The sequence below is a fragment of the Sciurus vulgaris genome (genome assembly GCF_902686455.1).
Source record: "Sciurus vulgaris genome assembly, chromosome: 7".
In the NCBI taxonomy this organism is placed as follows: domain Eukaryota; kingdom Metazoa; phylum Chordata; class Mammalia; order Rodentia; family Sciuridae; genus Sciurus; species Sciurus vulgaris.
In genome coordinates this window covers 157,736,968-157,753,339 of record NC_136467.1, presented here as the reverse complement: position 1 = coordinate 157,753,339, position 16,372 = coordinate 157,736,968, and positions in this window count along the sequence as shown.

Genomic DNA, 16,372 nt, shown 5'->3' with positions numbered 1-16,372 from the left:
TAGAAAATGGATGCAAATACCTTTAATTCACATGATTTTAAAAGGTTTAATTTAAATTGGTTAAACAGATGAAGGTAAAGTGTCTTTAAAATTACTCACAAGTCTCTCTAGGTGGTCAAACTAATAAAATGTTAATGTCTATAAAATGTCTAATCCATTGTTTCTGCAACTTTTTTCAACATAAAAGAGATGGCAAATATTGTTCAATACACTTGTCTGATATTTTGTTTTTGCAGTAAAATAAGTAGATTTGACACATGAGATTACTCCAATGTGTTTGTTAGAGACATCTGATTAATTTACACGTTTAAAATGCTAACTTAAATAACATTGAATACTCTTAACTCCTTAAATTCCATGGGGTAACATGGTAAATAAAAAGTGTTTATAATTGCTTTGTGTCATCACTAAAAACAAGGTTACCAGTGGTTAAGTCCTAACAGGTACAATTCTATATACAAAGGGGATTCAATGGTTCAACTGTGTTTCAATTAGAGTACTATAAATAACATAAAATATTTTATCTTATTAAAATGGAGTAGTTTATCTAAATTCAAAAATTTTATAAAAATTGTCTCAAAATGTTAAAAAAATGGGTCAACACATGGGAAAGAAAGTAAAAGGTTTCAAGAATAAAAGTATATTTAGTAGAAGAAAAAAATGTTTTTGGGTAAGAAAGTCTATGTGATAAAATACATGAGGGTCTAAGTAAGTGCTAAGGAAGTCTGCGTGTAAGTAAGGGGCAAATTTTGACAAATTTGTGTGTAACTAAGTCAGTTAGATGTATGTGAGACAATCAGTTAAAACTATGTAGGTTTTTTTCCTAAGGTCAAATATTAATGGGTTAATATAAACCAATGTTAAATCTATATGTTAAAATGACAAGGATTTCTTAAAAGCACTAATTTACTCTTAACATTGTGTCTGTTAAGTTTTATTCTTTAGAACAATTAGTCTTAAAATTTAGGGTTTATATGATTTTGGTTAAACAACAACAGTTGGAGTATTGTACTATGTTACAGAGTCTAAATTTTTCTTTAAAAGCTAAACTTGGTTAACATAAAAATGTCAAGGTAATTGTGGAATGGCCACTCTTCTTTGTATATTAAATGTGTTCATATCTTCCAGGTATACATGTCTTTAAAGTAGAAAGGTTATCAAGTTGCTGTTTTCCAAATTAAACTTGTCTGTAATGGTAATTTAAAACTTAAGAATAGTAAATTTTATTGGGAATTTATTTATATTATTTAATGTTCTATAACAGGACCTGTTATCAGTAGGGTATATAGAAAGTTTGTTACTTTTTACACTGAGATAAAAAATTAAATGTAAATGCATTTCTAAAAGTTAGTGAGAGCCTAATTTATTTAAAGATTAATATAGTGAAACATGAAAACAAAAAACATTTTGCTACACAAAAGGAAAGTTAAAAGCTCTCTCAGCCTCTCCTTGATTTATGTTTTGGATGTAATGTCATATTATGTTAATTAATGTTCATGTAGACTCTGTAAACAACATATTTAAACTTTGTAAAATGATGTTTAAAAAGGAGGCAAAGATCAGCTTCAGAACTAGAACACTTTAACTAAGATTTGGGAAAAGCCCCACCTTACCTGAGAAAAGTCTCTGCCTCCCACCTTTGTATGTATCAAAATGGCTCCAAAATAAGCCAGAACTCAGCTCATTTAAAGTTATATTCAAAAGGTTGGTTTTTATTTTAGAATTACTCTGATCTCAAATAGGGAATATAATACATAGCTCACCAAAATTCAAGATACCTATTACACAAATATATTTTTACTGTTGTTAATTCCACTTTGTATTTTCTGTGTAATCTCTATAATTGCTGCCTGATTAATGTTTTCAAAAAATACTGTTTCAAGAACAAAGAACCTCAATTAGAGATAATAAGTCATCATGTATATGACAGGTAATATAGACCCCAATTAAGTAAAAGGGGTAAATGGCTGTAAAGTCATAAACATTGAAGTTAAAGCCCAGGACTCCTTCTGACTGGTGAGACTGGCTTGCTCAATATTTAAGATCAAACTTAGAGATTGACATTAAAATACAGGTGCCAAGATAATCAGTATTTGACTTTTGCCCTCTGAGTCAGCCTGAATCCAGGGAAAGGAACTTCTGTTAGGAGCTTTGTAACTCTGGGTGACGCAACCTTCTGATCAGGGAGATTAATGAGACCACTAGAGGATTAAAAAGCCAATCAGTTCACCTGCTTCAAAGAGGAGGGTCATTGAGAAAGGGAGACATCCCTGATGCTACCAAAGGAAGCCACCTCATCAAGGAGATCCTACCTATCAAATGGCACTAAAGGAGTTAATAAGCTGCTCTCAAGTTCTCCATGAGTGTCCCCTGTGGGAACTCAGCTGACCCTTAACAGCAGATAGGAACAAGGTCTGTTTGACCAGCTTGATCTTGAACACCTAGTAAAACAGTTAAAACAAAAACATAACCATTCCTCGGCATTTAAAAGAAGAAACAATAGTCAAATGTAACTTAAGATGTATATTTGTGTTAACCCAAAGAATAAATAAGACTGGAGACTACAAAAGAGATTCTTAGACAGGCAGGAGTGCCTGATAACTATCAAGAGAAACTGCTAGAGTCAGAAAATTTTGGTCATTTTAAGGCCTACAGATCTTTCTAAACAGGACCAAGCCTGCTAAATTGCCTACACAATTTTCTACAAGATCATATACACAAGTTCAACCAATCAATCAACTGCTTCTTCAAAACCGCCAGCCCCTAGCACACAAAGCTGATTCCTGTGATTTACTATTGACACCTCTGACTCCAAAAACTTTGCTCCCACCCAAAACCCTCCCTAATTTCCTTTTTACAGAAATGAGACTTTTCACCTCTCACCTGCAGGAAGAATCTACAGAACAAAGACCATTATCCCTCCTCTGGTATCTATAAAAACAAAAAGGGATGAATATTGTCATCAGATCTGCCATTTTGCTGCCACCATTATTCTGCCCATCCACACCATTTTTAAACCTAAATTTTTAGCCTGAGAACTTACTAGTCAGTCATTGGTTCAGATAGTTAGCCCTCAAACTTTCTCATCAGTCATTGGTCAGATTGTTATTAACCCATAAAATTTCACTACCTAAGAATGGCTCCCCTGCCATTCTCTCGCTCACCCTTGTGGCCAGGCACTCTGCCTGTCCACTTAATAAAACCTCTTGTGTGAGTTCCCACATCAGGAGTGGTTTCTGGGTGATTTCAGGTGGGATGCTTATAGATGTGTTAGCCCTTATTATATACACAACAAACTGAATGAATCACCACAGAATTACAATATTTTTAAAATCAATAAAGGTTCCATAATATATTTCTGTTTGTAAAACATTCTTGAAATGATAAATTCATAAAAATAGAAAAGGCTTAATGGTGGCCATGAGTAGTGGGGAGGGCAGCAGGAGAAACAGGTGTGACTCAGGTCAGCAAGAAGGGTATTTGTGATGAAAATGGACTATGCCTCAGCTTTATCATCTTTAATGTCACAGTGTGAACCCTGGGGGGTTCTATATAAAGTGAGCAGAGGATGTCTCTCTTTTTCTTAACACAACTCCATATAAATCTACAATTGTTGAAGAAAAAAATCACCCTAATTGAATAAATAAAACTTTAACTGATTGAACCATACTGAACTGATATACAAGTGATTATCATTCTAATATTATCCAAATTTTCCTTAGAAGTCTGGTAAAACAAGCATAAAAAATGAAAAAGTGTAAACAATAATCACAAGAAGTGCTTTCTAGAGAATTCATAAAAATGTCTTCCAGGTAAAAAACTGGTTGTACATCCATGTTATTCTCAATAAATATTGTTTTCCTCAAGTTAATTATACATTTCAATACTACTTCACAGTGCACAATGTTCACATGAAAAATGCATGCAAATTTATTTTCTATAAATTAATGAAGCTGAAATTATGTGTTCCTTTAGAAGTTCAGGAGGAAAATAATAATATATACTTGAAAATATTTAACCCTTAATATTTTAATGGAGCTCGTAATGATAAGGAAAATATGAAAAAAGTGTTCCTTTAATTATGGTGAATCCAAGAATAACTATGAATTATTCAATCCACAGATTCCATTCTACAAAATGATTCAATTCTTTTCTCACAGACTAAATCATCAAGCAAAAATCACAGATACATGAAATAAACTTTTTATAAGTAATTGATGAGTTAACTAGAAGTAGAGCAGTTTGTTTTCATGTGGTAAACCACGAAAGAAGGCATTTATGAAAGCCTGAGGGAGGAAAATGACTCCAAAACATAAGATAAGCATTAATTTAAAAGTTATGTTGTCAAGCTATCTGACCATAATTGAGTTCAGATCTTTAAAATGTTATCAAACAGAAATCACTGACTCACCTAAATCACCTTCACCTGACACAGAACAGAGCCAATGCTGGCAACTTCCATTAAACCCAGAGTAAGCAGTTTCTTAGTGTGACAGTATTTCAGAATTCAGGTAATGAATATACTACAGTTAATTTTTCTAAAGCAGCTAGTAGCAAAACATGTTCAGTCATACGTTTCCAAGACCCAATCAAAGAGAAGGATTAACATTTTATTAAGAGCAAACTTCTGTGAAAGAAGATGCTACATAGCAGGCTTGGTAAATTTAGGTAGGAAATTCAGATTTAGGTTGGAAAGCTCCTGCACAAGAGATTGCATCTCCATTTTCAAAAGGTCATTGGAAATCAGCAGATTCTCCTTCCCTATTTTAGAGCTCACCTCTGTTTTCCAAATAGAAATCAACAGAGGGAGAAACAGTGGACTGACAAAACCGCAGATGCTGAAAGTTTTGCTCCAGGTATTACACAACACCCACTTGGGATTGGGAACCAGGCCTTGGGGGACATGGAGGACAGGGCCCAGTGGAGAGGACTGAAAGAATCGGTCGCTGTGACTGGCACTTGACATTTGAAGTTCACCGAATGTCAGTCATTCTTAAATAACAAGTGCTGAGACTCAGACACTAATCAACCCACTCTTAATCAGAGTAATGAAACGAGTCTCCAACATTCCTTGAAGTAGCAGAGAGTGGGGTCAGAGCTTTAAAGATTTTTCATGGCTTTGATTAAGGAAAAAAGCACCAAAATGGCGCACACTCACTCGCTCAGTTTTCCTCTCATGGATGCCTCACGGATTAAAGGCACACCACATTAACCAACCCACAATCTCCAGACCTAGCGATGCTCCACTCTGACCCAGTGCTCAGGAAAAGGCGGACACAGAAGCTCATGCTCACCAAGTTCTCGATGTTGCGCCCCAGAACCCAACCCAGATGGAGAGTCCACCTGGCCTACACCCACCCTATGCCGCTCAGGTGACACCCCAGCCTGTGCCCCCCCATTCACCATGCCTGGCCCACAAACAGGCCCATGCCCCTGGTGGTGCCAGTGTCAAGCACACACCGACTTTCCAAGGGCTCCCAGAACAATAGCACTTGAAGCACCAGCAGTCCCAACATCCACCACTTCCAGGGCCGAATTTTGTCACCCGCCACCTTGCACCAATGTCCCAAGTGTTGGCGCTAGGCCGCGGCCAAGAGGGTCCCCGAGGTCTTCCCAGTCCGCTAGTTTGGGGTGAGGCGTGATGTATCCACCAAAGACCCTGCGTCCAGCGCTGGAGTGGGTGGGAACACAGCAGCTGTCCTGCAAGAGATAAAGTTGCCTGGCCACTCCTGGCCACCACTGACCCGCCCCCACCCCGACCAGTGCTGAGAAGAAAGAGCCCTGGCTCACTGTCGCCTCTCCCTGGGCAGCATTCACCATTCCCCATTCAGAGTCCCTCCACACACACCACTTGTGCTGAAGCAGATGACCCAGAGGGGTGGCTCACACCTGGATTCAGCCCTTCCCACCTGCCTGCAATTTTGTGCTTATCTGGCATCTTCCCACGCAGGCAACTGGGGCGGACACTGCAGACAACTGCATCTCAGGACGTGCTCAGGGTGGGATTTTCAGGCCCGACTTGTGTGAACAGAGCACCCTGGTGCTGTGGGCCAGGTGGAACCCATGCAGGTAAGGCAGGGCAAGGGAATACTGCTGGTCTTGGACCTGGAGCATGCGGGTTTGCCCCTGAATGTACCCAGGGAAGTGCCCTGCACCCACCCACACACAGTCTCTGTGATTGGTAGTGACATACAAAGTTGGTGTACCTGTTAATGAGAAATTCATGCAAATGTTTTTTTTTTTTTTATTCCTAGCAACAAGAAGCACCATGGGGCCCAGCCCCTCCTACAGAGAGCCATGCCAGAGGGTGGGAGAGCAGTGACTGAGATTGTCTCTGATAACCTCAGAGCTGTGGCATGCCCAGAGCCTGGGAATGTTTGTGTGCAAGGGCACAGGATGCTTAGCTGCTGTGGCAATGTCTTGCATGAGCAGGCTCTGTGCAAGAGTCCTATTAGCTCTGACCTTCATCTCAGGTACACAACTCCAGGAAAGGTAGGAATTTTTATGATAGACAACCACACTACTTCACCAGCTCTGCTTTCCAGGTTTCTACGTGTCTTATAGTAACTTTCAACAATGGACTTTCTTGAGAGCTATGCAAAGATTCTATCATTGCACTTTCCAACTGTGGATTGCCACTACAGAAAAACTACATAGGATATCCTAATTTCTGAAAATTTCCTGAATATAAAGAATTGCATAGTCTTTAACCTGATAATGAGACATATATAAATAAAGATTGCTGGCATAACTCTTTAGATCTGCATCTCCATCAGAGAGCAGAGCTCCACCTGATCCCAGCTTAATTTTCCAGGTCTGTGTCTGTGAATCTTAAGTTTTGTAATCAATGGAATATAATTGTAACCCATATAATTTCTCAAAATCCTACTGGGCAGGCTTTAGTTGAGTGTGCACATCACACACTTAAACGTGCCTTTTAAAAGAAAACAAAAAGGGAACATAGACTTGCTCATGTTAATAATGCTGTCAATATTGCCTTGCTCACAGAAATGGTCTTAATGTACAGTATGAAGATAATACACATTGCTGGTCCTCTGTCTTGACAGATACTTTTCCCCTATGGAACCCCAACCGAATATTTAGGTAAAATATCAAGTTCCACCAGGTCCAATATGGTAGGATCCTGCACATTTAATTGCATGCAGAAGGGGATATGCTGTTGTTATTACTCCTACATGTCCTGTCTGAATTCCTGCCAGATGTATGAGATCCATCCATCTTCATGAGTTGGCATCAAGGACTTCTCAATTTGATTCCCAGATTCTATTTGGCCTTGGATGAAGAGGATGCTAATTCAAAGAAGGAACATCCAATAAGAACAAGAGGCCCCCAAAACCCTCAGTCTTCTAATGATCTAGTGACTTGGGGAGATATAAAGATTTTAACAGCATCTGCTCAACATTTGCTAGCCCAGATGGATTTAGAATGTACCCTGGGAAATTTGGTTACAGTTCTGTTTGCCAAACTTACCCAGAATTCCACAACTATGCTGACTCTTATTGTGCTATTTGTGTGTTATTTTATCCTTGTTGGTGGTGCCCCAGTACTTAGCAAAAATTAATTCTTTTGAAATTTGTATCATCAATCTATTCTTGATAATATGGCAACTATTGTCCATTTTCTGATGTTACATCATGAGGGATGCCAGAATTTAATAATATGTGTTGTTTCCATTTAACTAATAATAGAACCCCATTTAAAGGGAATTGGATCATCTTGAGGACATTGTAAAGAAGGTGCAACAAGAGGATGGAAGATGGGATTTTTTAGATTGGTTAACCTCATGGCTACCAAATTTTGCATACATCAAAGAGCTTTTTATTGGAGAATGTTTATTGATATTTGCCTTATTATACTGTGCTTCTTTTTTCCAAGGTTTGCCTTGCTTTCTCCCTCCACCTTCCTTGAACAGAAGACTAGTCATGTCTATTCTAAAGGCCATACAAAACAAAAAAGGGAGTGGTAGGGATTTCAGATCAGTCAATGTACAGAGGAGCGAAAGTCCCTTCAGTTGAGCAAATGCCTCAGGACACAGTAGGTGCTCTGTTTGAATGACTTAGAAGTGCTCTGCAACTCCTCTGTCCATGAGGCCTGGAGACACTATCTGATTATAATAACCTTTGGTCCTAGTGGACTCTGAGAAGCAAGTTATGTGATCTGGACATGAACAAAGATAAATGTACTATGTAACCTAGTGTAAGTTGATATGACCCTGGAATAGATGATAAACTGGACTGGCTTTCTCACGAGAGCTACTTCTTGCTTTTCACAATCCTGTGTGCTTTCCTAGCTCTCCCATTAACCCTTATACCTGGACCCCAATTAACGTTTACACACCACCCTGCACAAGTCCACACAGGAAAGGAAAAGTGGGAAAACTAAGACCTGATGACAGCAGCCAAGTGGAGCAGATGGATTAGGAACTACATCTGACCCTAGTCTCACCTTTGCCCCCTTCTCTCACTTTGACAGAAAGGAGACAAGGCTTAAATGCAGCACAAAGGAGCCCTGTGGTTTTAGGACACATTGAGGGTCCCTAAGGGGCACTGGCTAACAGAGCCCAGTAGTGTCCTTTCCAAGACCCTGGTGTCCTGAAGATATATCAATGTGACTGGACATGGAGAGAGGCTATTTTTTATTTTCTTTTGCCAGCCACATGGGTTTCTTCAATCTCACAAGATTATATGAAAACCTAGGGGGAAATATTAAGCAATACCTATTGAAAATTTTTATAAGCATGATAAACATCACTCTCCTGTGTCCTTTCTTAATGTCTTAATTCCTCTTATGGCTTATGAGATAAAAAGAAATTTTTTTCTAGATAATAGATTTATAAATTTATTTTTAAGAAAAAACATGCAGCTTTCTAAAATATTAGTAGAGCCAACTATTTGTAAATTGATACATTCTGTTCCATCATTCCAGATGTGGAACAACTATAAAAACATAAATTGTTCAATGAACATACAACTTATGGTAATTTTGAGAGAATATGTGACTAGTATGTTCACAGAATTGATGGGCTAAAAATCAAAATCATCTTTATGAAAGTCTATGAAAAAACCTGGAAAATACTAATATTTATATAAGTAGCTTTCCTTCAATAAGAAATATAGATGAACAACTCCTATAGAAATAAGCAAAGAAGATGAACAGGGAACTCTCAAAAAATAAAAAGGGAAATAAATGTTTGATAAAGACACAAAGAAATTGAGCCCTTCAAAAATGAAAAGGAAAGTCATAATGGGCTTCCTTCATGTATCACTGGTAGAATCTAAGAAGTTCACCCAGAAGGGACATGGTAATCACACATTGGCCCTGGCAGGTTCTTGACTTACACAACAGAAAGAAATTTATGGCATATGAGAAGAAGCACAAAGATTTATTCAGGAAAACAAGGAGATTATTTAGAAATGTAAATAAAAGAACTGGATATACACTCAACGGGCGAAGCACGTACTTGAGACTGAGATTCATTTTAGGGGTAATGGGCTCATCCTTTTAAGAGAAATTTTGTAGATAGTGAAAATGAGACATGGCGAGGGGTGGGGGGGTCAAGGGTTTATCTATCTGTTGAACTCAACACTTAATCATGGATCATGGGGTCCATTACCATTCCCTGCTTCTCTCAGGGTCTCTATGTCAATGTCATCCAGTCAACACATAATGTGTACAATATACTGATGAGTCTCTAATAATATTTCTTCTTCACTTTATTTAGTCTAAGTGAAATATTGTGAAAACTAGCAATAAATATGGACATTAATTTGACTCACAATACTCTAAGGTTCAAGTTCTTTTAAACAATTTATTTCTGGAGGAGAATAGTCTTGGGGAGTAAAGGTGAGGGTGCTCATAACAGTTTCTCAGGTTTAAATTTGCAATTTTTTGTTGGTTTCCCTTCTACCTATCCTTGTTTATTCTGTCTCTACCTCAAGTGGCATGGAATCATGTTCTCCTGATCTTATAAAATTTCAAATGTGAATATATATAGTAAACTAGTAAGGTGTTTTCATAAAAAAGCAGGTGGTGATAAGTCTAATAAGTCACTTGTTACCTAACTCATTAAGAAATGTCCCTAATGGATTCTCAGGAGGTTCTCTGAGAAAAATAATCCCCAATACCATTAGAAGGCAAGTTAAAATATGAATCCATCCACAAGGGAATGTTTTCAATCTTTCATGTGCAAACCAAGGTCCCCATTCCCCATCCTGGGGTGTTGTTACTTACACCTGGACCTGTGAACCTCTCCCGATGAGAACTCTCCCCTCTGGAGGCTTCAGTGTTTCACTCTCAGATTCTTACCAATATCTAATTCCAGTCTTACAATCAGCACAACCCCAAACTGCTGAACAGAAACTCTAGGGTTAGAGACAGCAGGCTATGGTTTAGTAAGTCCTCCAGGTGATTCCATAACAACTCAAGTTTGATCACCATTGGTGGAAAGAAATTGATCTCATTCTAAATTTTCAGGAAGTTTTTATGAGACACTTTTTTCCAGCCCTGGTGCCAAGCAAGAGAGAAACAATTCCAAGGTGAGGCAGAAGATGGCAAGAAGGGTACAGGTGTGAGTGAAGTCTGAATCCTAAAGAAAGGTGCACCCAGAAGGAGGGATTCATGCTGAATTCTTTCATTAAATTTTGAGTTTTTGAAATCCATCCATGCTTTTGCATCAATCAATAATCCATTCCTTCATATTGCTGAATAATATTCTACCAATAGACATACTATGACTTCTTAATCAATCTCCAATTAATAGACATTTGTATTATTTTGAGTGGCTGCTGTGCAGATTTATTGTTTTTTCAAATATTTTTCTCTTTTGGTATATATATATATATTTCTCAATGCTCTATATCTAGGAGTAAAACTACTTTTTCACAGAACTACTTATTTTTTTCATAACATGAATTGAACGTAGTGGTGCTTAACCACTGAGCCAAATCCCCATATCTTTATTTTTAATTTTAAAACAGGATCTCACTAAATTGCTTAGGACATTGCTAAGTTGTTAAGGCTGGCTTTGAACTTTGGATTCTGCCTCTGAAACTTAATAATAGTTTTCTACCTATGTTGTTGCAAATGCTTTTTAATGGACAAATACTATTCCATGTGTATATATACAACATTTTCTTTATTCATTTATCAAAATTTCAAGCGTTGAAAAAATTAGTGGGACATGGTGTGCACACCTGTAACCCTAGTGGCTTAGGTGAGTTAGGCAGGAGGATCACAAGTTCAAAACAAGACTTAGCAATTTAGCGAGGCCCTAAGCAACTCAACAAGAACCTGCTTCAAAATAAAATATAAAAGAAGATCTGGGATGTATCTTAGTGTTTATTCGACCCTGGGTTCAATTCTTGGTTCAAAAAATTTAATTTGTGATTACTTTAGATAAAATTATATATAGAAAGTGACAAGGAGAAGGTATATTTGCAACATTAGCATTACACATTTTAGTTCTATACACAAAAATAAAAAAATAATTGACATAATAAATATCCACAAGAGAGTTTCATAAGATCATTAATTTTCTAAAATATTTTAAATTATCATGCATTCTTTCCTTGGTTTATTTCTTTTCAGAAATCATAAATAAAAACTCAAAACTATTATAAAAAACAAAGAAATAGCTTTTCTCTCTAGCAAGACTAAGCCTCTCCTGTTACAGCATTTACAATTTAGTTGGGGTTTCAGTGGGCATCAGTAGATAGATACACTTGCAAAAGTTAGTTATTAATCCTCTTTGAAATATTTTTTCCTACTGAGGAGATGAGACTGTTAATACAATTAGTCAAGGTAATTGTTAGAATGCAGTAAGTAGGTTGCTTTCAACTTAGGGATGTAATTGTTGTTGTTATTATTACTATCACAGCTCCTCTGGAGGAATTGCTGCATGTGATCTTAAAACTCAGTATTGTAAAACATGATTACAAATAAGTAAATCTTTCAAATACAATACCTTCTGAAGCCAAGAAAGTATAGAAAACATCCTTAGGAATGATAGATAGAATGGACTGGAAAGTTATTTTCTAAAAGAATATCAAAATATCATTTATATTCTTGGCTAAATATATTCTATTGTTCTTTGTCTAATTAGCTTGGCCCAGCTATTTCCCACATTCACTAATGGCAATATATGGTTGTAAGGCAAATTTTTGCTCTGAATTTTACTTTTTCATATTATCTGCAAAGTCCACTATGAGAAATACTCACACTATAGGCAGATTTCTTGCTTGTAAAATTTTCTGTTTTCAGAAACAATGCCAATTACTGTTTGTCGCTGGCTCTTTGCGGTACCAAATCCATGGATATTTGTCACCACCTGCAGCAACAATTTGCACAGGTCTTATGGGTGGTGGACTGGAAACTGAGCCACTTCTATCTCTGGGCTGCTTCCTTGCTTGCTTGTTTATAGAGGATAGAGGAAATGAGGTTTACTTGCTTTGAGAGGAGAGAGAGAGAGAGAGAGACAGACAGACAGACAGACTTTGCTTTCAGAGATATCTATGTCTTCTTAGTTTTCTGCTGCTTCTTACTGGTGCATCCTGCATCCTGCGAACTAAGGGTGCGTCTACCTAAGGTGCTTTAGTGATGCACCTCAGTTCTCCGCTCTGTGATCTGCCTTACGCCGCTTTCTGCTAGCTGCTGTGCCGTTTCTTTCTACTAGCTGCTGCTTCTGCTGTCTTTTCTTTCTTCTTGCCCTATTCCTGCTAGCTGCTGTGTTGTGCTGTCTCGCTCTGCCTACGCTTATATCACCTCCAAGAGGTGGAGAGCAGGGCCACACCTCTTATGCAAAGATTAGGCCAGATGCTAGAAGTCCAAGCAGGCACAATTAGAAGTGCTTGAGAACACATGTGTATACATGGTGTGGGTGGATGATAAATCACCCGAGTGTGGTTATGTCAATCAACCTCCTCGCTGCCTATGTGATCAGGTGCCATTCTGGTGCTGTCAACATGGCACAGCCCCCAACAATTCCCCCTTCTTTATATAAAATGAAAAGAAAGCTGGCAGGGATCATGTCTCTCTTAGGTTGTCCATGGCAGAGCAACATCCTTACCCGTCATTGGACAATGAGGCTCTAGCCTTCATTTCCTGTCTTAGGTTGGTATGAGCTCCCCATGAATCTTACCTGTCTTTGACTACCGATCCAGCACACCAAGCCATATACTGGGAGATTGTTCTGCTTCAAGGGCGGCCATGGCCTATTTTATGATGACATAAGCCTGTTGACTGGCTTTGAGGCATTTGTAGATGTAAGATAGAATTAACACAAGCACACCCAAGCCTATTAGTGTAAACCCTAAAAATCCCCAAAATCTGGTGCCAAACTGTGCTGAAAAAAAAATCGTTTCACCATCTCTACATTTTTAATATTAACTCCATTAACCTTCTAGTAAGTGCACTTCCCTTCACTTATAAACCCTCCTTAAAGGTGAGGTATCAACATGAGTGATTAGAAAGTGAGTTACACAGGATGAAAATAAGCAGCTTGCTTTACTGAGAAAAAGATGAAAATGATCTGTGTGGCTAAATCAGCTTATGAGGGCTATGGGTCCAACCAATTCCAATTTAGGAATTGCCCGAGTGATGCAATCACTATCAGCAAAAAGATCTGTTACTCCCCAAACTCTACAAGGGCTATGACAACTGCTTCCATTTTGTGAGCCTTGAGTTGAAGAGTTCTGTGCCTTGTTTCTTAAATGATTTGGTAACATCTTGCCCTCAACAACAGTCGTTAGCACTTGTTAACCCAATGTTTTCCCTTTCTGCACTTTGGGCAAAAACCTGTGGTACAAGGTGTAACAGATTTTACTATAGTCATCTCTTGGCTTTTCTTTTGTTTGGGCATTGTCTCTTTGCTGCTGTATATATGTGCATACATTCCAGGATCATATTGATTTTTGAGTATCTATTGAAGCATATTAGCCTTCTATCAGCATATCAACATTTCTACCTTGCTACTGCATTTCTGCAAGCAGTTTCAACAGCTATTTCTTGCCACTGAGCTCTCCGACTAGACATTGTCCTCCAGATAACACTGCTCTGCATAGCCTTTTCCAGTCATCACTGTCAAAGTTCTTTGTATTAGATTCAGCTCTCTCCTATCTTTTTCCCTGTTCTTAAGTTTTCACTACCACTTAGTTATTCCTTTTTGGGGTTCTTTGTATTAGGTTTAGCTCTCTCCTACATTTTTCCCTTGTTCTGAAACTTTCTGAGTAATTGTTTTCTAAGTCATTACCACACAGTTATTCCTCACTTTGTTTTCTTTAACAGTTCTTCTCTGTTGCTATTAGATCCTGTTTATGAATATCCCCTTGTGGCACACTGAGCAACTTTTCCTCTATAAACCCTGAGCTTATTTCTGCTAGAATTTGAACATATGATCGTACAGTGGTTTCCTTATTTTCTAATTCTTCCCCAGTGTTTCCTTCCTCCCCAGAACTTTCCTGTTTTTGGTTACCCCAGCTAACTTCCTTTTTTAATCTCTCCCAGCACTTCTTCTCCTTCTTGTTTCTTGGCTCCTTTTGAATTATCCCTTCAGACTGACTTCATGATAGTTCTGAATCCATCCTTCACTGTACAAAGGCCACACTAACAGTAGTATAAACACACAATACAAAATACACACATTCCGGAGCTCCTTTATCATCCTCTTTACAATGTGACCAAAGATGAACTCTTGAAAAAAAACAAACACACAAAATCTTATTATTTTAATACCTGGCCAGTCCGCTGGGGTTACTTTACCCAGCTCCCTGTATACTAGTTTAACCTTTCTTGACTTATTTTATTTGACTTGTTTTAGTTTTAAACACAAACAACACAAATACATGCATTTTTGTACTTCACTGTCATGTCCTTTGTGACCTTTAGTTCTTGATCAACACTATTTCTTTTTACTATCCCTCGCCCTTAAACTGCTCTGGCCAGAGACTCCTGTGAGGTTCCTACTTTCCCTGCTGTATCTATTCCCGGAGTGGATCTTGAATTTTCCCTTACCCTATTCCTGTGAGGTTCCTCACTTTCCCCACCGTGCAGATTTCCCTTTTTTTTTTTCCTGTAAGGTTGTTGCTAATTTTCCTTCCCTGCATGCTCCCCATTTCCCATACAGGCCACCATTTGTTGCTGGCTCTTTGCGGTACCAAATCCGTGGATATTTGTCACTGCCTGCAGCAACAATTTGCACAGGTCTTATGGGTGGTGGACTGGAAACTGAGCCACTTCTATCTCTGGGCTGCTTCCTTGCTTGCTTGTTTATAGAGGATAGAGGAAATGAGGTTTACTTGCTTTGAGAGGAGAGAGAGAGAGAGAGAGACAGACAGACAGACAGACTTTGCTTTCAGAGATATCTATGTCTTCTTAGTTTTCTGCTGCTTCTTACTGGTGCATCCTGCATCCTGCGAACTAAGGGTGCGTCTACCTAAGGTGCTTTAGTGATGCGCCTCAGTTCTCCGCTCTGTGATCTGCCTTACGCCGCTTTCTGCTAGCTGCTGTGCCGTTTCTTTCTACTAGCTGCTGCTTCTGCTGTCTTTTCTTTCTTCTTGCCCTATTCCTGCTAGCTGCTGTGTTGTGCTGTCTCGCTCTGCCTACGCTTATATCACCTCCAAGAGGTGGAGAGCAGGGCCACACCTCTTATGCAAAGATTAGGCCAGATGCTAGAAGTCCAAGCAGGCACAATTAGAAGTGCTTGAGAACACATGTGTATACATGGTGTGGGTGGATGATAAATCACCCGAGTGTGGTTATGTCAATCAACCTCCTCGCTGCCTATGTGATCAGGTGCCATTCTGGTGCTGTCAACATGGCACAGCCCCCAACAATTCCCCCTTCTTTATATAAAATGAAAAGAAAGCTGGCAGGGATCATGTCTCTCTTAGGTTGTCCATGGCAGAGCAACATCCTTACCCGTCATTGGACAATGAGGCTCTAGCCCTCATTTCCTGTCTTAGGTTGGTATAAGCTCCCCATGAATCTTACCCATCTTTGACTACCGATCCAGCACACCAAGCCATATACTGGGAGATTGTTCTGCTTCAAGGGCGGCCATGGCCTGTTTTATGATGACATAAGCCTGTTGACTGGCTTTGAGGCATCTGTAGATGTAAGATAGAATTAACACAAGCACACCCAAGCCTATTAGTGTAAACCCTAAAAATCCCCATAATCTGGTGCCAAACTGTGCTGAAAAAAAAAATCGTTTCACCATCTCTACATTTTTAATATTAACTCCATTAACCTTCTAGTAAGTGCACTTCCCTTCACTTATAAACCCTCCTTAAAGGTGAGGTATCAACATGAGTGATTAGAAAGTGAGTTACACAGGATGAAAATAAGCAGCTTGCTT